Source organism: Halichoerus grypus, chromosome 7 (assembly GCF_964656455.1).
Source record: "Halichoerus grypus chromosome 7, mHalGry1.hap1.1, whole genome shotgun sequence".
NCBI classification, from domain to species: Eukaryota; Metazoa; Chordata; class Mammalia; order Carnivora; family Phocidae; genus Halichoerus; species Halichoerus grypus.
The window spans coordinates 5,320,938-5,346,865 of record NC_135718.1 but is presented as its reverse complement, the minus strand read 5'-3'; the positions used below and the strand labels follow the sequence as shown (position 1 = coordinate 5,346,865).

Below are 25,928 nucleotides of genomic sequence, written 5' to 3'. Positions count from 1 at the left end.
CATTGGGGGAAGAATGGACCCGAGGGAACCATATGGGAACCCAGCACGTTGTGAAGCACCCCATTTTGCCCCCAAGCCTTGCCAAGCCCAGCCCCATGAGACAGTGTGAATTCCATCATTCATGGGGTCTGACCAGAATGGTTGACTTTCTCCCACTTTTCCCTGACACTAACTTCTTTTTTTGTTTTTAAGATTTTATTTATTTATTTTTTTGAGAGAGAGCGAGCAAGTGCACAAGTAGAGAGGGAGGGGCAGAGGCAGAGGGAGAAGCAGGCTCCCCACTGAGTAGGGAGCCCAGTGCGGACTCCACCCCAGGACCCTGGGATCGTGACCTGAGCCCAAGGCAGATGCTTAACCATCTGAGCCACCAGGTGCCCCTCTTTTTTTTTTTTAAGATTTTATTTATTTATTTGAGAGAGAGAGAGAGAGAGCGAGAGAGCACACACAAGCAGGGGGAGGGGCAGAGGGAGAGGGACAAGCGGACTCCCCACTGAGCAGGGAGCCTAGACTCAGGGCTGGATTCCATTACTGTGAGATCATGACCTGAGCCAAATCCCGGACACTAATTTCTTTTTTTTAATTTTTTTTTTATTTAAAGATTTTATTTATTTATTTGACAGAGGGAGACACAGTGAGAGAGGGAACACAAGCAGGGGGAGTGGGAGAGGGAGAAGCAGGCTCCCCGCTGAGCAGGGAGCCCGATGCGGGGCTCGATCCCAGGACCCTGGGATCATGACCTGAGCTGAAGGCAGACGCTTAACGGCTGAGACACCCAGGCGCCTCCCGGACACTAATTTCTAGGGAAATTTCTTAATGCTGTCCTTGGAGGCCGGACAGGAGTTGTTTGGTTTTATTGTACGTAATAGAAGATGTCCTTAATGGCCGATTTGAAGAAGTGGTACAGACCTTCTCTGTGCGCTATTTGTGGTGGTCACCTGGTCAGAGTCCGGACGGAAAAGTGAAGGCTCTCCTGTGATGATCTTTCCACGGCTGCTAAGGTTGAGGCATACAAGGAGCTCACTTTGTCCATGGGGAAGCATGCCCACTCTACAGCGGGTCGCATTTTGTTTTCAACACACCCTGTGAGTTGCATGGCTGTGGGAAAGTGGTTTGAGCTCCCCGGGACGCCTATGGGCGAAGAACAGCCTGGGAAGATTCATGGTGGTGCATGCCAAGTGCCCATCAAAGAGTAACACTCCCCAAGTGCTGGAGGGAGTGACGTCCCCATGCCCATGATCATCACTACCGTATTATTTTCACATTAGGGGGATGCAGGGGTCAAGCTTTGGGAGCCTGGAGAGCAGGTGGCTCCTGAGGCTCTGGGCTCTTCCTTTCCATTGTCAGTTGAGCTGCCCTTGCGGGAGGGGCTGCACGCAGAGCTGTCTGCCTCGAGCTCTACAGCACCAGTTTTCCCAGTTAGTGGATGGAGATCAGCCCAAGCTGTGAACCGCAAGTGGTAAACTTCTGTGGTTCAGTGTGTTCCTACCCTGGCAGAGCCCTACTCCACCGTGCCTGGATGCACTGGAACCACTTTGTGTTTTAAGCGCTGTGCACATCCAGTGCCACTGACCTCAGAGGGTGTCAGCCTTCGCTTTCGCCCTGAGTCTGGTCCTGGTGGCAGGCGAGTGAGGACGCGGAGGCGGGGCGGGGGGGGCCTCCGGCCACGGCTGTGCGCCCCCTCTGAGACTCCAGGAGACAGTTCTCTGCAGTCCTTGTGGTGCATTTCCCAGGGTTAATGAAGCCTGTGTTTTCTGATTGCCCCAACCTCTTCTTGCCTGCAGTGTTGGGGGCCTTGAACCTGAGTTCTCTGTCGCCCCAGGCAATGTTGTTCCAAGGAAATCAGACCCATGCTGACAGGAGTCCCACAGGAGAGCTTGCTTCCTGTGCTGGAGACTGTGGGGCCCTCACGGGGCAGCACCTGTCTCCCTGCCCAGCCCGTGCAGCTTTGACGGAAGAATGCCCCTCCTGGCTGCTCATGCCTCATTTACAGAGCTGCGGGGAGTCCGAGCCAAAACACGAGTGACCGGGTCCCCGGTGGCTGTGGAAACGCTCCTAGAGCGCAGGAGTTGTGGTCTTCCACATCGGTGTGCTGAGGTCCGCTGCTCAGCACGCCCTTGGAACAAGCGGCCGCAAGGGTGCCCAGGGTTGGGCCCAGTGAGGCCGCCAGGGCTGGGAGCATTTCAGGGTTCTGGGCACGACACAGAGGAAGAAGGATCTGGTTGCTTCAGATCGGCCTCCCCTCAGCTACTTGCGGGACCAGCTGCATAAAATCACCTGGCTGTGACCCCCAGTGATGGAGTTCAAGGCAGGTTTTGCAGTGGTTGCCTTAAGACTCGTCAAAGTCTTGAGTTGAGACTTAAGGGGAACTCTTTTTATTTGATGGGGTTTCTGATTTGTTCTGTGAGGGGGGAGTCAGGATCACGGACTCCCAGAGTGAGGGCGTGTCCGAGGCGGGGGGCGGGTGGTTTGGGAGGCAAGGACAGAACTTTGCACCCTTGGTCACGTGCCATCGTTGTGATGAGGGGGGAGACGGAAGAGCAAGGTGTCACACTGTCCTGTGTCCTGGCCATTTCAGGGATGTGCTTCCTTTTCTCTCTGTTAATTGTTTTAATATTCTGCTGCTCATAAAAAGAGAATATTTGCCAATTTAGTTATTTAACTTCTGATTGTGTTAGGGTGCCGTGGGAAGCTCGTGGCGGTTGGTGCATTCAGCCCCGTAGGTAGCAAGAGAACGTCTTTAAGTCCTGTCATGAGGGTGTTGAGTACACGACGACATCTCTTTTACACAAACATACCCTGGTCTGCCTCTGCTGAATTTCATTTTTCTTGGGTCTTTGTTTCTTTCAAGTAATTCCCTTTGGATTTCTAGATTCATCTTCTTGGAAAGCAATTTCTGCTTCTCATTGAGCTATTCAAGGACAGGTCTTCTCCCTAATGCAAGGCTGCACACATACTTGTTATTGAATGGATGTAGGGATAAAGGGGGATCTAGAAGTTTCTCCAGTCTTCTTGAAATCCTCCACAAAGAGAACAAATAAGGGATGAAAATAGCATGAAACTTTCAAGTTTGCCAATTCCCACCCTTTATCATTGGCAATCTATTTGTGGAAATTACACTTTCCATAAACTGCTTGGGGTGACCTTGTTTTCATTCCATAAACATTGGCCATTGGATGGCTGTGTCCCTCCCCCTGCGTTCCCTCTGTCCAGCCAGGGCTTACCAGTCTTACTCCATCTCCTCCCTGTTGTCCTCATGTCGCTCATGCTCTTCCAGTTGCTGAAATCTTTCCGTCCCAGACTTCATTGTTTTCATACCTTCACTGGACTCTCACCTAGTGTTTTCCCTTTGGGTTTTGTGCACCTTTCCTCCATCTGAGATATTTGACACATATCATGTTTAAGTGAACATTGTAACTCCTCAGCTGCGCAGCTGCTTGTGGGGGGAAACCAAGAGGCAGTGGGTGGGCTCAAAACAGGTGGAGGGATCAGCCCCAGGCTCCGGGTCTAGGCTCACATAGAAGGCACATCGTCTCAGGTGACTCCCATTAATTCGGGAGATTCAGCTTCATCATTCCTGAAGTGGAGAAAATAATGTTTTGCAATGAGCATTTCAGAAGATGTTGTAAAGCTGAAAACTGACCTGCAGCGGACACATAGTATCTTAAGGGAAATAGCCAAGAATTTGATGTCTGTAAGAATAAAGACTTTTCTAAAGGCACACTGGTCCTCGCTGCAAGAGAAGACAGAAAGATGGTGCAAATAAACAAAAGATGGAGCTTTTGTCTTAACTACATTTGAACATCTTTAACCCAGCGTGACATCCTCAGGCACAGATGTATATGCCATTTTGTGTGATACTATGTAACGTGAGAAAATTTCACTTTGCTGTTTCACGTGCACGGCATAGATGGTGATATGTGCATATATTCTTGCTCATGTGTCAGTGTGTATCGACTGATAGTTTACTGTGGGTAAGGTATGGTTCTGGCTCTGGGGACACAGAGAGAACAAGGCAGAGCAGACCCAGCCTCCAGCAGCTCCAGGTGTTTTAGAGTTCGGGGTATTTGGGAAGGACAGACAAGAAACAAACTGACAAGCAAATGAATAAAACTGAGTCTAACCACGAGAAAAACTTCTGACAAACCCAGATAGAGGGACCTTCTCCAAAGTACCTGACTGGCTTCTCAAAAACTATCAAGGTCATCAAAGACGGAGAAACTGTCTAAGAAACTGTCACAACCAAAGGGGCCTGAGGAGACATGAAGACTACAGATGACGTGGTGTCCTAGGTCAGATCCTGGAACAGGAGAAGGACATTAAGAGGAAACCAGTGAAATCTGAGTAAGTTGTGAGGTTTTAGTTAATAGCAATGAGGCATGGGCACCTGGGTGGCTCAGGTCATGATCTCAGGGGCGTGCTCAGCAGAGAGTGTGCTTGCGATTCTCTCCCTCTCCCTCTCCCTCTGCCCCTCCCCTCCCATGCATGCTCTCTCTATCAAATAAATAAATAAATCTTAAAAAAAAAATAGCAGTGAGGCAATGCTGGTTTCTTGATGGAGACAAACGTACCACAGCGACCAGGGAAACTGAATGAGGAGCGTATCCTGGAACTCTGTGCAACTTTTCTATAAATCTACAACTATTCTAAGATTTATGTTTATTTCAAATTAAAGAAAAAGCAAAGGAGCAAGTTGGCAAGTATCAGGTGGTGATGAGGATCACTCAGAGGATTTGAGTCCGCGGCTGTAAAAGCCTGGGGGACATGCCTGAGAAGGGCTCCCAGGGGAGTGGCAGTTAAGCTGGAATCTAAATGATAAGTAGATGGCGGAATGTTCCAGGCAGAGCAGGTGCCACAAAGCTCTCAGAAGGAGCAGAAAGAAGGCCGATTTACTGTCATAGCGGGGTTTATTTTGAGGTGGAAAGTTGATGGACTCTTTATTTTTATTTTTTTAAAGATTTTATTTACTTACTTGAGGGAGGGGGTGGGGCTTGGGGGAGAGGGGGAGGGAGAGAGAATCTCCAGCAGACTCCCTGCTGAGTGCGGAGCCCGAGATCATGACCTGAGCTGAAATCAAGAGTCAGACGTTTAACCGACGGCGCCAGTAGGCGCCCCAATGATGGACACTTTCAAACAGAGAAGTGGCGTCACTGACCTGTGTTTTCACATAACTGTTTGGTCTGCAGTTCAGAGCACAGAGCGCAGGCAGAAACTGAACTGGAGAGCCAGTTAGGAGCCCATGGAATAATCTAGGAGAGGCTGTGGCCAGCGCTCAGGTGGGCTTTGGGGAGAGAAGGAGATGGAAGATTTGGGGCATGTTTCGGGGGCAGGTCAAGCAGACTGTTACAGACTATATGCAGGGAGGGAAGGAAGGAAAAGGAACAATCAGGGAAAAGTCCTAGGTGTTTGGCTGGAGCCACAGGATTGGTGGCGCTTTCAGTGAGAGCCTCGGGTTTGGGGGTGGGGCTCACTCGCTCTGTCCTGGACTAGCTCCGTGTTTCGCAGCCTGTTGTTCATTATCACTGTCCTAAGGAGAAGGATTCGATTAGATTTACATTTAATTAAGGGACATTAAATACTAAAGACGTAAGCTTTAGTAGGGAGGGTTTGCTTTGGAGGGCCGCAGGCCAATATAATGTCTAAAGTGTTCTTCGCCTTCCCCTCGAACGCATTTTCACCCCCTCGGGGGAGGTGTTGCCTCCATGGAAAATGCATGGCCCTGTGAATTATGAGGTGCCTGGGGGGCAGTGGGAGGCAGAAGTTGGGGAACATGTGGAAATTTCAGCCCGAAGTTCAGAAGAACGCTAATGTTAGAAGGTCCAGTGTGGGGTGTCACTGGCATTTAGATGATGACTTGGAGGCCATCTGGCGGGTGACGGTAGCTGGAGAAGAGAAGCAGACCAGGTGAAGCCCCGGGTCACCCTCATTTTTAGGGGCTTACCAGTTGCAGATAAGTCAGCAAAGCAGTTGCCGGTATCAGGAGAAAAGTCAGGGACAAGAAGATGGTGTTACGGGGAAGCCGCCTGTGGTTTCTGCCGCACGGGTCCCTGGCATTGGGGACCAGAGCAGCGCCCTTGGCCTGGCAAGGACAGCAGCCTGCAGGGCTCACACAGAGAGTGGAATGTGAAGAAGTGGGCACCTCTTTCAGGATTTGGAGATGCCTGGGCTCAGAGAGATGGTGTCTGGAGGGAGATGTGATATTTCTCTTGTTGCTGTTGATTTGGGGCATGTTGGGAGAGACACAGTAGGGGTCATCGAGGAGCCAGTGGGAGCCGTGAGGTCCAGAGTGGGAGGTCTGGAAGGGGAAGGGTTGGCATTGATGGAAACGAGGACAGCTGATCCACTGGGGCAGGAGACGAGGCAGAGTGGGTACAGATGTCAGCACGGGGTTCGATGTGGGGGTTGGATGATGAGAACTCTGGGTGGTTTCTTCCTGTTTTCTCCCTGAAGTATGAAGCGAGAAGGGGTTTAGGGAACAAAGGTTAAAGTGCACCCGTATCTATATGGTGACCACGTGAGTCTTCCATCCGCATCTGGGTCCTCCTGGAGCACATTCATGGGTACTGAGCAAGAGTGAGGTCCCGTAGCTCATGCCACCCTCTTACATAAGCCTGGGAGAGGCCTCCTAAGTAGACGAGTCTAAAAGGATACACTGCTTTAAATAACTCACATGAAATCATCCTTCTGTGAACATTTCTAGATGGATCTTGTCTTTTAAGCTTCAGCGAACCCTATTAGCCATCCAAACCGTCCAGACTCTCAAAATAGCCCTCCTCCAACTTCGTCCCACACACCTGCACCGTGGCTGCATGGCCACTGGAGAAGCTGGGGCGGGATGCTGGCTGCAGGTAGGGACCGGGGCCCATGGGGGAGGCGATGCGTGGCGTTGGGCTACCACCATTCTGCAGCTGTCCCGTACTCAGGGGCCTCCTGGTGTCTGGAGTGTGGACTCTCTGAGGCTGTGTGTGTCTCCTCTGTTGGGCTCAGCTGAGGACTTTTGTCTTTGGGAATGGGCAGCCTTAAACCTGTGTTTGTGGGTGCCTTGACCCTGCCCACTGCCTTCCCTTCCCTTGGCGGTGAGTTCTGTGATGCTCAGGTGCCTTCCATGACCACTTTCCCCTGCTGCTTCCGTCCCATGCCTCGTATCTTCCTCACCTCCACTCCTTAGGGACAACAAAACAGGACATACTCTGGCCTGATGGACATTTCAGGTCCCAGCGGTGGTGTGCTTCAGTTCTTTGTCTGTTTGTCGACAAGTATAGATTTTACAGCTCTGTGCAGAGCTTCCTTATCAGGCCCCGGGAATCTTGGATGCCGCAAACATTCTGAGAATCAAATCCTTCCTCAGTCACCCCAGTTGCTCTTTGGTCTCCACGAGGCCACTACTGTCCCTGCTTCTCCACAGCAGAAGGCATGAAGGGACTTTAGAAATCACATGGTAAGCGTTCTGGGCCATTTCCTAAGCGTTCCAGCTACTTCTCACCTCCCTAGTTCCTCCACGACAGAAGACCGATGTCCCCGGTGCCCGCGAGCAGCTGGTCAGCACGTGCCGAGCTCAGAAAGCTAATGGCCTAGATGTATTTTACCAAGCACGTTCCTACAGAAGTGTCTCCTCTCTTGGTCCAGTGGAAACTTAATGCCACGTGGGCAGCCGTGACGAAGGGATTCCTGTCATAGCTGCCGCGGTGTTGAGGATTGGGAGCGAGCACCACTGGATCAGTTTCCCTGTTAGAAAAGATGGAACTGTAGAAATACCTGTTGAGCACCAATGATCCTGATGGCCTTTTAACTTGAACATTTGTTCTGTTTTCAATCCTGCAGAAGCATCTCATCCAATTCAATCATAACATAATTGGTTGTTAATTGAAAAATGTGGTCAGGTAGTGAATCATTGAAAACATAATGTACGTAGACCACCCACACTTAACTTATGAGTGGTCAACCTACATTCAAGTCACAAGCGATGCTCATCATGCTGTTTTACTTCGGTGGAATGCAGGTGGGTCTCCTGCTGAGCCTCTCACGTCGGCTTTCTGGCAGAGAGCACCTCTGGTAACAACGCTTCATCCCTTCCCACTGAGGGACGGAAGCCAGCTTGTACCGCAGCGCGGACTGTTTTCGGATTGCTAGGACTCTCCCAGGTGTCTCATGCCCACCTGATTTGACAGCGAATTTTAAAGTGACTCATCTTTTTACTCTTTTCAAAGCTTCAACTTCATTTTCACATAAAAGTCAACTTTCCTTTCATAGTCCTACTTTATCATTTTATATAATATCCACCAGGCGGTTATGCTCACAGGTTTAACGGGCAGAAACCAGGTGGAGAGCACGTACAACCGTGTGGACATATGTGTGTGTGCTTTGTTCTTAGCTCCCATCCACAGGGGAGCTCCTGAATGGAACCCGTAGTCATTGTTGTACAGATTCAAAAAAAAAAAAAAAATCCAACAACTCTGTTAAAGTAGAAGTTAGATCTTCCTTGGTGAGTGTTGGGGGTAAGGCGTTTCTGCTTATGGATGTCTCTCCAGTCCATGGACGTTAGAACAGAGGCCTGCACTAGATTGTGTTGGACCTTCCCATGGAGAGACACAACACACTTAAACTAGCATTAGGTCAGTCCTGTCGGTGACACAGCCGGGGTGTCCGCTCTCACTAACTAGCTGTGCACTGACCTCTGGGGTGGCGGGTTAGATCCTCCGAAAGTGAGACCAAGTTTTATGAAGATCTGAGAGAAAAGTCATAAAGGAGGCAGAACTGGAAGTCAGTGGACCAGAGGGTTTTGTTCCCACTTTTCTCCTAAATATCCCTCATCCCATCCTGGGGAGAATTGGGTGAGGGTGAGGGAGTTCCAGCAAACTGAATTTGTAAAGTTATAAAGGAAGGTTGATTTAACTTTAAAGGTTTATGTTCTTCCCTGGCCCTGAGTACTGAACCTCATCATGATGTGAAGCACCAGCTGATCACGTGGTAATTGATGTGACACGTGGTGCCTGATGACAGGGTGACTGAGGTCACATGGAAAAGCACCATCCAGGATGTGAGATGGCGGGGGCGGGGTGGGGGGGCGCTGGGCACAGGGATGTGGAGAGAGGAGAGGAGGGAAATTTATTTTGTTTTCCTTCAAAAAGGTGTGCTGTTTCTTAGCAAAAGGTAATCACCCATCTTATCAAACTCATGAGATGCTCGTAGCATTTTTTACCAAAATAGCACGTTTCCTTCTATAAGACGGAATGTTTGCTGCTTCTAAGATGATGGGGGCAGAAATGAGTACCTAAATAAGAAATGAGTTCTTAAATGGACTCTTGAGGTATGAACCCCTAGAAACTCCAGCATGGGACCCGCCACCTGCACTAGGGACATCTGGGTTCCCAGGAAGTATTTGATGAATTGATGAACCTGTTGTTCCTGTGACATATTTAATTAATAATTTTTCCATGTAGTGTCTCCTGCAGAGGGGTGTAAATCCATAGGCATGGCTTTTTCACAATAAAGTAGCGTTCATGATGCTTTGAGACAGCTTGCAAAGGCCCAGATCGTTTCTTAGAATTCCAGGTGTGTTTTGCGGAATTATTATCAAGGATGACGAAAATCATCATCTTTAATCTTCATTAAGCCGTTAGTCTGAGCTGCACGCTGTACTCACATCATTTTATTTAATCCTCTTGGTCGAAGAAGGCCGGTCATATGGTCCTTATTTTGCAAGACAAGTTGTTACTGACTTAGGAGTTAACATGAGGTCGTACGACTGAACAGTCAGAGAAGACCAAATTCAGACCCAGGTTTGCCTGGCCCCAAAACTTGGCTGTTCTAATTAGCTGTTCTAAATTTTTAATCTTGTGACTTTTCACCTCCATTGTACCCTCTTTTCCCCTGTAGGGGTGAACGAGGTGTAAAGGCATGCGATCATCCAGGATTGTAACTGCTTCGACAAACCTTCCCCCCATTGTTTTGATGTAGAACTTACTGCACCAGTGCTAACCCTCTGCTAGCTAAGCACATGTTAGGGACCCTAAAGAAAAAAAATTGTTCATGACACTTGTCAAAGATCAGTAAAGCAGGTTTTGCAGTGGGAGAGAGAGGCGGGGCTCCACTCCAAACGCAGCCTGGGCAAGTGGGGATTTATAGCACAGAGCAGGTGAGGGTCCGTGGATCAAAGATCACTGAAGAAACAGCATGGGTAGGGGGATATCCTGGCTAAACCGACCTAACAGGATTCTGCTGAAGGCAGGCCAGCGTGGTCAGACATCACCAGGGGGATGGTAGGGGTGAGGCGCACCATCCCATATCGAGGGTGGGGGATTCTGGCTAAACTGAGTGGGGTTCTTGCTAGTGGTCAATGTGGAGATGAACACAGAAGCCCAAAAGTCAGGGCCTGTTGAGGGGAGAGTTCGGGAGAGCCTGAGTTTGGTCGAGGAGAGGATCTTTGTCAGGGGACAGAGACAGGGCAGGAATTCAAATAAAGGTATTAGTGTTCCCTGAAGAGCCTGCTCTCATCCTTCTGCAATGTGCTGTGCAAGAACAGCACAGACAGAAGGCCCCTCTGGCCTGGGCCGCTCCCCGCGAGACCCCCGCAGGTCACTTGCGTGTGCTTGTGAGCTTGGGAAGCATGGGAGAGGCTGCGGGGCTGAGGGAGGGTCTCTTTGACTCCACCATTTGCCACTCATCACAGCAGGGCTTTTCCCACGGAATACCTCCCTCTAACTGAATTGTAGAAAAGTGACCTTACAATTGGGTCAGATGTCCTACTTGGAGAACACATTCATTTGTTTAGAAATTTTTGTGGCTTTCAAAATGAATTTCATGTATTATGTTTTATTTTTTATTTATTTATTTTTTTTATGTTTTATTTTTTAAACAGGGAGAAACCTTTGTTCTTTGAGTAAAATGCCCTGATAGTGAACATCTCTCTCGCTCTTTTCTTTTTTTAAACGTAGACAAAACTACCACACATTTCCCCGAGCATATCCTCACCTTTCTCCTCACCCTGCATTCAGACAGCTTTCAGACACTTGGAAAATCGAAGGCCAAAATGAGGGGGACCCACTCAGCCCTGACAGTTGCTGGGGACAAGGCTGGCAATTTGTCCGCCGTTCTTGCAGGCACTGGCCTCCCTCGGAGTGCTCTGACAGCAGCGCGCTCCGGGCGTAGGTCAGTGGCGCAGACGCAGACGCAGGACGTGCGGGCAAGTTCGGGGCTTACAGCGGGAATGCAGGAGGACACCATGCTTCTCCAACGTTGGCTGAGAGATGACCCGGCTCGCGTCGCATCCAGGATGCCCTTCTGGGTTTTATGCTCCAAGCTGGGGAAAATCAAAGACTTATTTTCCACTTTCCAGTTGCAAAATGGTACAGAGGAAACAAAAGATCAGTTCAGGGTCATGGTCCTCATTTTATTCCTTGAGTTAGCGAATCGCTGACACTGTTTAGTTTAGCAAGTTACTCTGTTGGAATTTACAGTACAGCCTTATTTAATATATTTCCATTTAGTGAGTATTTGTTTTCAATAACCGCCTTGGCTTCCTTGTTTGGTTTGGGCTGGAGACTTTGTCTCTGTCTTTCCAACGTGGCTGGGAAGGGAGGCCCAAGGGCTTTGCCACACTGATACAGTTTTATTTTTAAATTGAAAAGTGGATTTGTTTAATGTCCTTCAAGAAGCAAATTCATAAAGCCGCGGCATTTCTAAAATGCTTTGCCAAAGTCATAATTGGTAGAAAGTTAGCAAGAGAGAGGGATTAGCTCGTTGAGCCATGGCAGAGCAAATTGTAATGGTCTCGAGTAGTTTTGTGGCTTGTTGGGAAATGATACATGGGTTAGTGTGTGTAAGCACCCAGCTATTGACATAGAGACCGCCTTTGCTGGGACAATTTGTAATAGGACGGTTCTCGCCCCTCCTGGAGGAACATAAAAGGACGGATCATTCCAGAAAGGATTAGGAGGAGTCTTTTGTTGTTTGCCAGGGTTCGGTTCTGGTCCTTGGAAATTGGTATAGCAGGTGCTGCTTGAGCGTGTGATGCCCCTGGAAGGCACATGTTCGGTCCTCCTTGTCTCGTGACTCAGGGACCCAGAGAGCCTGCGGCAGTCAGAGTCCAGCAGAAGCCACCCGACCTCATCCAGCGCCCACACATTCTCATCGCAAGAGTTGGGTACCTATTTTAAAGGGAGAGTAGGATTTGATTGGCAGAAGGTGTGTGTGTTGGGGGCAGTCCCGGTGCCTTGGGGCAAAGAGTGTGCACAAATGGAGGGCTGCGCCAGGGCCTTTGTTGGGGGATCACCTGGTAACCCAGGATGGCTGAGTGGAGAGGACCACGGGATTTAGCAGGCTAGGGCCGTGGAGAGAGGCTCTCAGGCCAGATCACAGGATTCCTGAACGGCAGCCTCAGGATGTATTGTTTCCATAGGAACCGTGAAGGGGTTTCTCATGCGTGAGGGCAGGTGTGGTCGCGCCCCGCAGCTGCTGCAGCAAATGACCACAAGCAGAGTGGCTCACAGCACAGTCATGATCTCACAGTTTGGGGGGTCAGGAGTCCAAAATGGTCTCCTGCGCGAAAATCAGTTGTCCGTAGGGCTGCAGTCTTTTCTGGAGGCTCCAGGGGAGAATCCGTTTTCTTGCCTTTTCCAGTTCTGGGGGCGTGCCCGCCTTTCTTGGTGCATGGTCCGCTTGCATCTTCAAAGACAGCAGGGACCAGAAGAATCCTGCTCATACTCTAGAAGTCTGGCATTGACCCCTCTGCCTCCCTCTCCCACTTAGAAAGACTGTTGTGATTATACTGGGCCCGCGCGGATAATCCAGGCTAAGCTCCCATCTCAAGGTCAGCAACCTGCAACCTTCTAATCCCCTTGCATGTAACATAACCCACATTCACAGCTTCTGCAGAGTATGGCAGACATCATGGGGTGGGGGCTATTATTTTGCCTACCGAAACAGGCTTGGTTTTTCTTTTTTGTCCTGATATGTGAATTCTAGAATAGGGCTTAACACCTACTAGGTGCTCAAAATTATCCTGGAATGCATAGTTCGTTTACCACGCATTTTCCTTTCCTCTTTTCTCCTTCCCACCACCAGATGTACTTAGGGAGATATGTGTGCTTTTTGCTGTAGGAAGTTCTCTACAAGGTTTATGGGGGCACTGACTGAATTTTGTCCTTTTGTACAAATTATAGACATTTGGATCCTCAGTGGGGGTGGTCCCCCTTCCTCCGGGTCTCCCACTCAGGGAAAAGTGAGCTGTCTCCTTTGGCTCAGCTGAGTCAGAGTTTCTAATCAACTAAAATTTAAACAAATGTAGACTTTTCCGTACCTATTACATCTTATCACACCATCACATTGGCAAAAAAAAAACCCCAAGAAAATCAGGAAAGACTCAATTGCTTTGGCTGTTGTAAGACTTTTACCAAGCAAAAACAGTATTATCTTCAGAATTGGTTACAGTATGTGAAATTTTATGTATATAAGTAAGTGTAATGTTTTGGTGGTTTTTAATCTTCTTTCTTTTATTTTTTTATGGGGGGGTTACCAGTTTCTTGGAGGAAAACCTGGGGGGAAGAAGCAGGTATCCCTACTCCCAAAGGGGAAAATCCTCAATCATTGCTTACTGCAGCATCATCATTGCAAAGGACTTTGAGCTGGTTTTCTTTAAGTGACTTCTTCTTTCATCAGGGTTATGGAGGTGTAGTCTATGTGTAGGGCAGTTCACCCATTTTAAGTGTTTAGATTGTTTTCAAAACCTACTTGATTCTGAGATCCTGTTGGGAGAATGAGTTTGAACTGCTGCTACCCTTTTGCACGGCTTTGTGGAAGGGTTGGTAGTTCGTGATTACGGTCCTGAGGAGCACCTTTATTAGCCATGATTCTGATTCCTTGGATCAGCAACATCACATATGCTTGAAAATACAGCTGTTACTTTGTCTTTCGGTGATGTCCCATTCTTCAGGGCTTCGGGCATACAGGGTCACAGAATCTTCCAGAAGGCTCCAGGTTTCTGGGCCTTTGTGTTAAGCATGGAAGATCTCAGGGCCTCTTTCCTCTTCTGCTTCATTGTTTCCTCTTCATGGAAGAGAAGTCAAAGGCTCAGACTGATGTGACTTGCACAGAGCTCCGCGGTTCCTCCATGGAGCCTGTGAGCCTGAGGGACAGGCAGGGACTTCTGGCAGGTGGTTGAATCCTAGAGAGTGGGAGAGAGAGCAGAGCCCGCACCTGTGTCCTGTGCAGGTGATCACAAGCCGCCACCCTCTGGTTGAGTTGTGCGTAGACTCCTTGAGGCCTTAGCCACCAGATGGGGGTCTGCTCAGAATGAACGGTGGTCAGAATTCAGTTGCCGAGATTAATTTAAAGAAGCCAGTGTAAACCCACAAGGCAGTCACCCTCCACCTTTCAATTTCCATACCATACTCTCCCACCCAGTGTTTTTTTCTCTCTCCTCTTGGCCATTTTTCCCATGCTTCTTCAGCAGCAATAAGTGGGCGATTGGCTCCGTATTCTCTTTACCTCAGCATCTTCCAGAGTTACACTGAGTCTTGAGAGCAGCCTCTGTTCTGGTGACATACAGTTGTCATTTCTTAGTGGCAGACTTTTATAAAAGAAACACAGGAAGAAAGGGCAGTCTCCGCAGGGTGATACTGTGGACCTGTCAGAGGGGCGAACCAATGCAACTCGTGGATTGTCAGCGACTTCTCTGTTTTCTTTCCTCCTGCCACATGAGAACAGGTACCTGTGCAGAGTTCTCCAAACAAGGGCGATGTGTCCTGTGAGCTCAAAGTGTGGTAGACGAGCGGGGCCTTGTGGGGGACCGAGTGTCGCTGGGTCCGTGTCGGCCCGTGGTGCCCTTCGCTTGGCTGCAGAAGCAGGCCTTGAAGGCCAGTTGCGGAGTTGTGCTCCTGGAGCGTGGCACGGGGTTCTGCTCGGCTGCATCAGTTTGCCTCCACCAGCTGTGCTCTCATGCCTGCACCCTTGGATGGAACTGCTGGGCTCCGGTTTGGCCACAGGCCATCATCGTTGCAAGTAGCAGGGCAGGGGAGGGAGGGAAGTAGACTTCATAGCGAAGCAAGCCGGTGAGATGGGGGCAAAGCCCTTAGCATGCGCTGAGCCCAGTTGTGCAGCCTTGACCTGATTTCTCAGCACGGTGTTCATAGAAGGCTCCAGAAGGCACGCTGTCTCCCATAGCAACCTCCCAGGGCAAAGAGCACGGAAGAGTGCTCCTTTCACATCATTATATTCATTAATTATGGAAGGAAGAGAACCGTCCTCTACCTACCCGGAAAGGAGTAAGAAAAGTACATAGACTCCCCTACCACGCAGCTCTTCTTAGTTTGGATTCCTGCAGATCGTTATGCATGTTTATTTTACTTTCTCGTGATCGTAGTATAAATATCATCTGTGCACTGCATTTTTTTACGCACCAGTCTATCACAAGGATTTCCCATCCTACTACAGACCCGTCGTCAGCAACTTTCTTACTGGCTGCATGCGGATCAGTCCAGTGATTTGCCAGCAGTCTCTCATGTAGTATACTTTTAGGTTGCTCTCAAGTTGTTTCTGTTACTGATAACATCGTGGTGAGTGTCTTCATGCATATGGTTTCTGTATTTTGGATTATTTCCTAGGATGCATTCCCAGAAATGGGATTACTGGGGCCTGATACATATTGTCAAATTGCTTTCCAAGAGGATTTTTACCAATTTTATTGCGCCCTTGTCAGAATTCAGTATTATCCTCAAAGTGAAAGTTTTGTTAATTTAACAGGTAAACAGTTGCCTTATTTTGTTTATAACTATATTTTTTCTTTCTTTTTTTTTTTTGCAGGTTAATATAGTTTCTATCCATTTTCTTTTTTTTTTAAAGATTTATTTATTTATATGACAGAGAGAGACACAGCAAGAGAGGGGACACAAGCAGGGGGAGTGGGAGAGGGAGAAGCAGGCTTTCTGCTGAGCAGAGAGCCTGATGCGGGGCTCAATCCCACGACTCTGGGATCATGACCTGAGCCGAAGGCAGACGCTTAACGACTGAGCCACCCAGGCTCCCCTATCCATTTTCTTTCTAACTGTAGTTTCTGTTCTATAAACTGTTCACATGTTTTGCCTATTTATGTATTGGGTTTCAATGTTTTTTCTTAAGAATTTTATTAGCGTTTTTAGACCGTGCTCAAAGGAACCCATTTAATTTTTCACGAATGCTTTTTTCTGTGTTGTTGTTTGCCATCTCACTTGGTTATATGTATATGAATGTGTATGTATATATATATATATATATATATATATATATATATGTTTAATGCTTAATATGTTTATGTTACTTTACATACAAATGTTAACTTCTCACATCTTTCTATCTGTCTCTATCATTTCTCTATTTTGGCACCCTCTGTCCACAAATTTGACATTCAATTCTAGGGTTTATATTTATTTTATTATTTTATATTTACATTTTTAGTTTAATTTGGAATTTGACTCTGTGCTAAATGTATCTGAATTGATTTTGAAATTGCAAATAGTTACTATGACACCATTTATTAAATAATCTTCTTATAGTTTAAAAATGATCTTTCAGTTAAATTTTTTAGGTAACGTTATTGGTCATTTCTGGGTGATCTCTTGCTTCAGTGATATCATCTTTAATTCTTGGGTCAGGACCACATTATTTTGATTATTACTGTAAAGGCATGTTTTAATATCTGGCAGCTCTAGGAGCTCTCTTACCCTTCTTTGTTTCTTCTTCATTATTCTAAACTATTGTTCTAACAAATGAGATTTAAAGTCACATTGTCTAAAAAAAATAAAGTAAAATAAAATGATATTGTCTAATCTCTCAAAAATAACTATTTTCAAGTTCTGATTGGATTTGTATTAGATCTGAGTGTGAAACAGGCACATTTGATGGTGCTGAATTTCGTGCTTGGTGTATTTTGTTTATTTCATCAAGGAGATCCATGTTTATTTATGGAAAATATTGGAAGATAGAAAGTAAAATTGGGGTGCCTAGGTGGCTCAGTTGTTAAGCATCTGCCTTCGGCTCAGGTCATGATCCCAGGGTCCTGGGATCGAGCCCCGCATCGGGCTCCCTGCTCCATGGGAGGCTTGCTTCTCCCTCTCCCACTCCCCCTGCTTGTGTTCCCTCTCTCGCTGTGTCTCTCTCTCTATCAAATAAAGAAATAAAATCTTTAAAAAAAGAAAAAGAAAGTAAAATGGCTCGTCACTCACTAATGACCTTGCTGACCATTTTACGTAGAACTTTCTGGTTTATTCGTCTGTTTCCTCTTTACTGGCTTTGGCGGTGGGGGTTCCCCACCCTGCTTCCCCATCAGTGTGGAGGTCACACAAGGTGTCCATGCGGAGCAACCCAGATGCCATCTGTCCCATCTGCAGGGGGCCGGGCTTTGGGAGTGAGGAGTGCAGGCACACTCACTTGGTGAAGGTCAAGCTGTCCTTGAGGTCTTGGTGGTCTTTATAAACTGCTGCTGGGGCAGGGTGGAGTGTGGGCCATCTGAGGATGAGCTTCAAAACATGCTTCAGCAACCTCACCATGGTGCTTTACAGCCTGTGAAAATGGCTTTGTAGCCAGAGGTTACCTGGAAGCCCTCCCTCTAGCCTCAGTGGAACTGTCTGAGCCGATGATTCAATGAGCTGATTTGATAGACTTGGGCTCCGGGGAACCTAGGGTCGCCACTCCCTCTCACATCATCTGTCAGATGCCAGAGCAGGCGTGGTGTCCTGCCATGTGCCTTTTCTGGTGGGCTTCCCAGGCCACTTGGCCCCCAGACTCAGCTGCCCGCCTGCCTCTCTCCAGGTCTCCATTTCCTGCCTTCCCTTCAGATAACTTCCAGGGTAGATCTCCACCTGACTCCCTTTCCATGGTAATTAAATGATCCCTTCATGTACCCCTTACTTTCCCTCTGGAACTTTTTTTTTCCCCTGCTCAAAGAACACTTGAATCTGTTGATTTTGAATTCTTTAATTATTTGTCTAAAAATGTCTTCGGTTTGACTTCATTTTTGAGGACTCTTTTAGGTAAAGAATTTTAGACTGGCTGTTACTTTTTTTCAGCAACTTGAAGATAATTTTGCTATGGTTTGGCTTTCATTGTTTCTATTGAGTCTTGTTGCTGCTCGGAAGGGGATGTGCCTTTTCCTCCGGTGGGGTTTTCATCCCAGTGTGTTTGTTTACTTATTTACTTATTTATTCATTTTTAACTTTTTATTATGGGAGCTTTTGTATGTATGCAAAAGTAGAATAGTATAGTGACACCCTGTTACGGCCGTCATTCAACTGTAACATCATAACCCATGGCTAAGCTTGTATGTATCCGTCTGCATCCTGGCTTGGCTTTCTGATATGACAAAATTTCCCTGGCTGATCTGGTACATTTTTTGCTCCGTACCTGGAATCAGCCAGTGAACTGTAGTTGCTTTTCATGGGATTTGGTATTTAGAGATCATAAGCTGGGCAATAAGGGTGCTCATTACAACTTGAGTTTGTCGTTGCTTCCAAGCCTTTTAGTAGGCAGGACTGGGCAGTACATTTTCAATAGAAAAAGCAACAACATGAAATCCAACTGATATTTCCAATTCCACGTTAGGATTATGGAGTTTTTACTTACCTTTTTTGTTGTTGTTTTTATTTGTAAATTTCTTTTTCTTCCACAAAAATCTTGGTTCCTAATTATGCTAGCATAATGACTTTTTCCTTTATCCATATCTGTGTGTAATTATATGTGTATAGGTGTGTGTGTGAATAATACATAATTTATAATACATAGTATATAATAGAGAATAATAGCGTATAACATTTATTTATTGCACACACGCATATAAGTGTGTAAAATAGTTTCAGAATAGAAATACCAATATTATTGCTAACAATGTGATTACTTCTTTTTTTTTTTTTTTGGATGTATCCCACAAGAAATAAACAGTCGAATTATTTTGTTTTGCGCACACTTGAAGTGATTCCTCTATGTGGCTAAAGTCATCGGTTTGATATTTAGGATAATTTCATTTTATTCTTGACTTTTATTGGTTGCCCTTTTATTTTGTTTTATAATTATGTGTATCAAATATACTAAAGAGACGTGTTTAGGTTACTTTCATTTCTGCCCCTCTTTTTCTCTACAGGAAAACATTAATTTGTTGTTTATCGATACATTGTTACTTAATTTTTAATGTAAGTAAATACACAGATATATATATTCCTCTCATTCCTATTCTTAATTAAATGGTGGCATGTTATATAAACTTTTCTACCTTGCTCTTTCCATCTAACTTTGCATTTGGAAATTAGTCAGGAGCAGTACATAGAAATATTTCTCATCACTGTTTACCACTGCATTGTACTCCATTGTATAAGTGTACTGTAGTTCATCCAGTCCCTATTAATGGACATTTGATTGTTCTTATTCTTTGCCCTAGCAGATGGTGCTTCAAGTAATGTCCTTGTGCCCACATCTTCTCATAGTTTTGCCAGTGTATCTTTCTGAAAGATTCTTTGCAGTGGGTTGGTTAGATGAAAGATATGTAATTTTGGTCAATAATACCCAATTCTACGTCATAGGATCATTCAGTTGTCCATTCCCACCAGAAATAAATGGCCATGCTTATTTCCCCAGTCTTTCCAACATATTATGTTGCCAGAGTTTTATATTTTTGCCAATTAATCAAGTAAGAAATGGCATCTCAGTGTCATTTTGTACGTCTAGGTATATGTGTGTGTGTGGGGGGGATTATTTGCTTGTTTTCTACAGTGCTTTGAATTCATAATGTTTTGGAAAATCTTCAGTCTCTCTATTGTTATTGCTTCTCTCATTGTCTTCCTTTCCTTTTTCTGGAACTCAGTTATATACTTCTTAAGACTTTTTCATCATATTGCATATATCTCTTATGCTCTTTTTTTAGTTAGGCTTTCCATCCATTTTCTGTCTGTGCTTTAGTCTAGATTTCTTTTTCTGAAGTATCTTCCAGTTCCGTATTTCTTTTCTCTCTCTTGTATTAATGCTGGTAAACTTATGTATTATGTTCTAAATTTCTGTTATGGAATTTCCATTTGGTTATTTTTTTTTAAATTTTTTTATTGTTATGTTAATCCCCATACATTACATCATTAGTTTTAGATATAGTGTTCCATGATTCATTGTTTGTGCATAACACCCAGTGCTCCATGCAGAACGTGCCCTCCTCAATACCCATCACCAGGCTAACCCATCCTCCCACCCCCCTCCCCTCTAGAACCCTCAGTTTGTTTTTCAGAGTCCATCGTCTCTCATGGTTCTTCTCCCCCTCCGATTTCCCCCCCTTCATTCTTCCCCTCCTGCTACATTCTTCTTCTTCTTTTTTTCTTTCTTAACATATATTGCATTATTTGTTTCAGAGGTACAGATCTGCTAACCCAAAATAAAATTATTTATCCATGTTTTTAATCACTGAAACACTATTGGCAGGTCTGTTTCTATTGTCTTTTTTTTTTTTTTTTTGTGGGGAAAGGGGTCTTGGTCTGTGGTTGTATCTTGATTTCTTGTATGCCTGGAGTTTTTAAATTAATGCCAGAGATCACATGTGAAAAATATTAGAGTTAATTGGATCTGGATGATGTTACTTCAGATAGCATTTACTTTTTTTCCTCATTTCATGTGTTTTTATAGTATGTTTATTTAGATAGTGTGATCAAACCTCTTTTCTGTGATATTCACAATCAGGGTAAGAGTACTTTGTAGTAGAAAACAGATTTTTTTATTGCATTTCTTTAGCTTGTTACTTTCAGATAATTATAGATTTCCCTGCAGCATTAAAAAAAACTGTGAAGAGATCCATGTACCCTTCACCCAATTTCTCCCATTGGTAACATCTTACAGAATGATATTGTATCACAACCAAGAAACTCGACATTGATGCAATTCATGGACTTTATTTAGATTTTACTAGTTTTACATGAGCTCATTCGTTTGTGTGTATGGTGTGTGTATTTAGTTCTGTGCAGTCCGTCCCACGTATAGATTCATGTGACCAACACCACAATTGAGATGTGAATACTTCCACCCCAGGATACTTCCTGTCCCCCTGGGATAGCCACAGTCACTCCCCTTCTCCTCGCCCTCCCTAACTCCTGCCAACTCCAGTCTCTTCCTTGTCTCTACTTTTTTTCACTTGAGGGGTGTTCTGTAGATCGGGATCATATGGTGCATAACCTTTGAGAGTGGAGAGTTTTTCACTCAGCCTAAATCCCTTGAGATCCACCTGAGTTGTTGTATGTATTGTTAGATTTTCCTTTGATTGCTAAGTACTCTTGCATAGTATAGATGTAGCACACTTTTAACCATTACAGGACATCTGGGTCATGACCAGCCTAGGGGCTATAATGAATAAAGCTGCTATGGTCATTTGTGTAGAGGGGTTTATGCCTAAAGAGTAGCTGAGTCATATGGTAATCGCATGTTTAGTTTTATAAGAACCTGGGAGTCAGGGTTCCAAGGTTGCTGGGCCTTGGGGATGGATGTCATAACTGAGACTTTCCCTCTCCTTCTGCTTCAACCATGGACACAAATCTAGAACCTGACTGCTCCTGGTTTAGGGACGAGATTGGGAAGCCAACGGGTGTCTTCTCCTTTGAATCTGTTGTTACTCAAGGCTCTTGGTTACAAGGATCAGGACACAGGCTCAGAGTAGCTTAGGTACAACATGGGTTTACTGAAAGGATTGTTGAGGCATGTGTAAGGCAGTATTTAGATGGGCATCTGGGGATGATCAGAACTAGTGGCTTGAATGTTGTCTTTCCTCTTTGCCCCTGAGTGCTGCATTCCTTCTTGCCTTGTCCCTTCATCCTCGTGGCAGGCAGAGAATATGGCCACTCACCATGCTCAGCCCAGCCCCCACAGCTCCTGTGCTCAGAGATCATACCTGACCCTTGTTTCAGTTCTAGAAATCCTGGATGGAACTCTGAATCCCCTGGGGGGATTCAGATGCCTCATATCAGCCCAGGTATCAACCAAGTGCTGGAGATGGGGGATTATTGTAAGCGAGAAGGACACCCCCCCCCCCGGTTGAGTCAGTCCCCTGTGAGAACGTGAGGGGGGTGGGGGCTTGCTCTAGGTCAGGCAGGGCTCAGCAGCTGACCTACAGTTGCCTGGTATTTGTCTTCTCCTTGTTCAGGACGCAGAACTCAACCTCCCTGCTCTACTGTTTGTTATAAGCCTAACTAGATAGAACTCAGGGACAGATGGCATTTCCACTCACGAGCCAAGTGGAGTGAGGTGCTGGCCATAAATGGTTAAATAAGGGGTCGTTAGCAGCACTACTGTGTGTGTGAGGAGGCAGGTGCAGCTGGACTCCGTGGGCTCCCTCCGTCCCCAAGGTGTGCTCAGTGACCTGCACCGTCAGGCTCGGCGCCCGGTACCGCTCTGGAGCAAGGATCTGCAGCCTCACCAGGCGTGAGCTCCAGCGGATCCTTGGAAAGTCTGCATGTCCCAAGTGCCTCCAGATATATTTCATCGATTTGTCTGAGCTGTCACGGTTGGCCTCTGACAGCATTTCTAATTGACCACTCTGATTTTGGACAGTTTTCATTATGTGCATTTCCAATATGACCACTCCAGGTCGGTCTCTCTCTCTCTCTCTCTCTTTTTCTTTTTAAATCCTCTGTAAAATGTTTGCTGGGGAACCTGTGTCACCCAAGATGGGATATTTCCAGACACTGTGGGCTCTGTGAACCCCTGACTCCAGCCCCTAGGAAGGCAGCTGCGAGTGCTCCGGGCTCCGGGACCTCAGGGACTCGGGGGGCTTTTCCGGGGGGGACCCTCACTGCTACAGGTGAGTCACTGGCCGTCTCTGCTGCAGAGCTCTCCCGCGTTGCTCCGTAGGACCTGGGAGCGTGAAGCCGTGCTGTGGGTCTCTTGTGTGTCTTCACAAGAGAGAGGGGCCACCAGCGTGTGTCAGAGGGCTTCAGGGTAACAGTGGATAATGTTGGGAAGAAAAGAAAATTGGTAATGGATGGATCCTGGGTCTGTCATTACTGCCTGACTCACTTGTTTTCGGGTGCTTTGTCGCATACAGCTTTGTACGCTCTTTCATCCCTGTCGCTTGATTAAAAGTGCGCATGTCTCCGCTTCCTGCTCGTCAGGTACACTGTTGACCACGTTGACTTAAGAGGGAATGGGGTTATTCATGTCGCTCACCCACAGCAATGGGTGTTAGTTTTGCACTTGCCGAGGAAAACCTGCTGATGGCATGGAGTGACATCTGACCAGCTGAGAGTTGATATTGGCAGACGAATCTCATGGCCTGTCTCTGGCCGCTCCTTTGCTGCCTTGTAGTCATTGGGGATATCAAAAACCCAGATGGGAAGTCCCAGTTTGACAGGTTTCAATTTGTACTCTGAAAGACTCTGGGGAAAAACCAAACAAGGTCCCCAGCAGTGCCCCGCTGAACCTGCTGACCAGGAGCTCAGCAGGACCGTGAGAAGGGGTCTAGTGGAAGAGTGCCCCCTGTGGGGTGCCGGGAGGCCTTCCCTACAGCACTGGGAGGAGGGTGGACGGCTGCCCAGGGCAGGAGACTTCAGGGAAGCGCAGACTCGGTGGGAGCAGCCTTTGCAAGGAGACATTAGTACAGGTGAGACAGAAAAAATGCCTCTCTCTGAAGAGAGGACGCTGGTGGCCTGAGGTCGCTGTGGCTTTCCCTGACCTATGGCTTGGCGCCCACGTCTGGACACTGAAGGGCCAGGACCAAGTTTCATGTGTCACTGGCATCCTCCTTCGGTGCACCCAGCCTGGATCGGGTGCACGGGCCAGTCTCAGTGAAGGGAGCAGTGCTTTGCTTCTGAGGTGGATATAGGTCCTTCACCAAGGCACACTTCTCCCTCCTGACCCCCATTACGGGCAGGCCGTCCTCTTCAACCTGCTGACAGCTCTGGGCGGGTTGAGTGCAGGGCCGGAGGGTGAGAGAGGGGAAGGGTACTTGCCTGCCCGATGAGCCAGGTGCTCAGCGCCTCTGAACCTGGCAACAGATTCTGTGACCAGATTGCCCTTAGATACTGCGTAAGACCTAGCATTGGAGGTGGCACCCAGGATACAGTTGTGGAATGACTACACAAAGAAAAGGAAACCAGCAGAAACAGGACGGTTCTTCATTTACTAAAAAACCCGGTGAGAACATCCAGGAGTCCTCCTCCCCCAGAGCCCCTCCCCTGCTAGACTCCTTACCTCTGACTTGCCCTTAGAACCTTCCTGGTCACCTGGTCTACCTCAAGCATTCAAGCGCTGAGCCGCTTCAGTTCTCAGGGAGGCTACAGTGGCTGCACCAGTTTGCATTCCCACCAACAGTGCATGAGGGTTCCTTTTTCTCTACATCGTCGCCAACGCCTGTTGTTTCCTCTCTCCTGATTTTAGCCATTTTGACAGGTGTGAAGTGGTATCTCATTATAGTTTTGATTTGCATTTCCCAGAGGATGAGTGATGTTGAGCATCTTTTCATGTGTCTGTTGGCCATCTGTATGTCTTCTTTGGAGAAATGTCTGTTCATGTCTTCTGCCCATTTTTTAATTGGATTATTTGTTTTTTGGGTGTTGAGTTGTGTAAGTTCTTTACATATTTTGGATTCTAACCCTTTATGAGATGTCATTTGTAAATATCTTCTCCCATTCCGTAGGTTGTCTTTTAGTTTTGTTGATTGTTTCCTTTGCTGTGCAGAAGCTTTTTATTTTGACGAAGTCTCCATATTTTTGCTTTTGTTTCCCCTGCCTCAGGAGATATATTTAGAAAAAAACGTTGCTATGGCCAATGTCGGAGAAATTACTGCCTGTGTTCTCTTCTAGGATTTTTATAGTTCTAAATCTCACATATGGGTCCTTAATCCATTTTGAATATATCTTTGTGTGTGGTGTAAGCCAGTGGTCCAGTTTCATTCTTTTGCATGTAGCTGTCCAGTTTTTCCCACACCATTTGTTCCAGAGACTTTTTCCCATTGCATATTCTTGCCTCCTTTGTCAAAGATGAATTGACCACATAAACATAGGTTATTTCTGGGCTTTCTGTTCTGTTCCATTGATCTATGTGTCTGTTTTTGTGCCAGTACCATACTGATTTGATTACTGTAACTTTGTAATATAACTTGAAATTTGGAATTGTGAGGCCTCCAGGTTTGTTTGTCTTTTTCAGGACTGTTTTGGTATTTGGGGATCTTTGGTTCCATGCAAATTTTAGGGTGGTTTGTTCTAGTTCTCTGAAAAATGTTGGTATTTTGATAGGGACTGCATTAAATCTGTTGTTTGCCTTGTGTGGTTTGGATATTTGAACAATACTTCTTCCAATCCATGAGCATGGAGTATCTTTCTACTTGTTTGTGTCATCTTCAGTTTCCTTCATCAATGTTCTATAGTTTTAAGAGTACAGGTCTTTCACCTCCTAAGGGTTGTATCTTATGTGAATTGTCCTATTCTTGAATAGGATGACAGAAGTGTGATGGGGGGAGTTTTGGGCTGGGGAAAGGAGCCCCTTTAACAAACACAACCTATGGTTGTATGCTAATGGAGGCTCAGAGTTTCAGATTACAAAATCAGTTGGTTATAATATATTCTTTTTCTTCTTAAAAACATTTATAGGTGTAACTAAGGTCTTGGCAATATGACAAGCCTAAATCAGGTTTGTGAACAATACTTAAACCTTCTCCATTGGATACTGATAATTGGTCTTTTAAGTTAAGTTAAATACAAGGGTCCTCTTTGGGTGTGGACGGGTTCTGGCTTCCTTACAGCATGCCCTGTGGTTTTCGCAAGTTTCTTAACCTCTCTAGGATTTTTCCTCATCTCTGAAATGAGCAGATGTTTTACTTGCTGTATGATTTCTGAGGGCCCTTCTCACTCAAAAATTCTGACTCTACTTCAAAAAAGTGGATTACCTCTCTATACCTGACTGATTATATGCCATGCAGCACCAGTTTCCATTATAGAAACAGACTAGCC

General features: G+C 46.3%; 1 protein-coding gene across 5 annotated transcripts in view; it reads left to right on the top strand.

Moving 5' to 3' along the window:
* Window positions 1-25,928, top strand: part of DOCK1 (dedicator of cytokinesis 1) — a 490,705-nt gene that overhangs the window by 325,452 nt on the left and 139,325 nt on the right. The window lies entirely within an intron of this gene.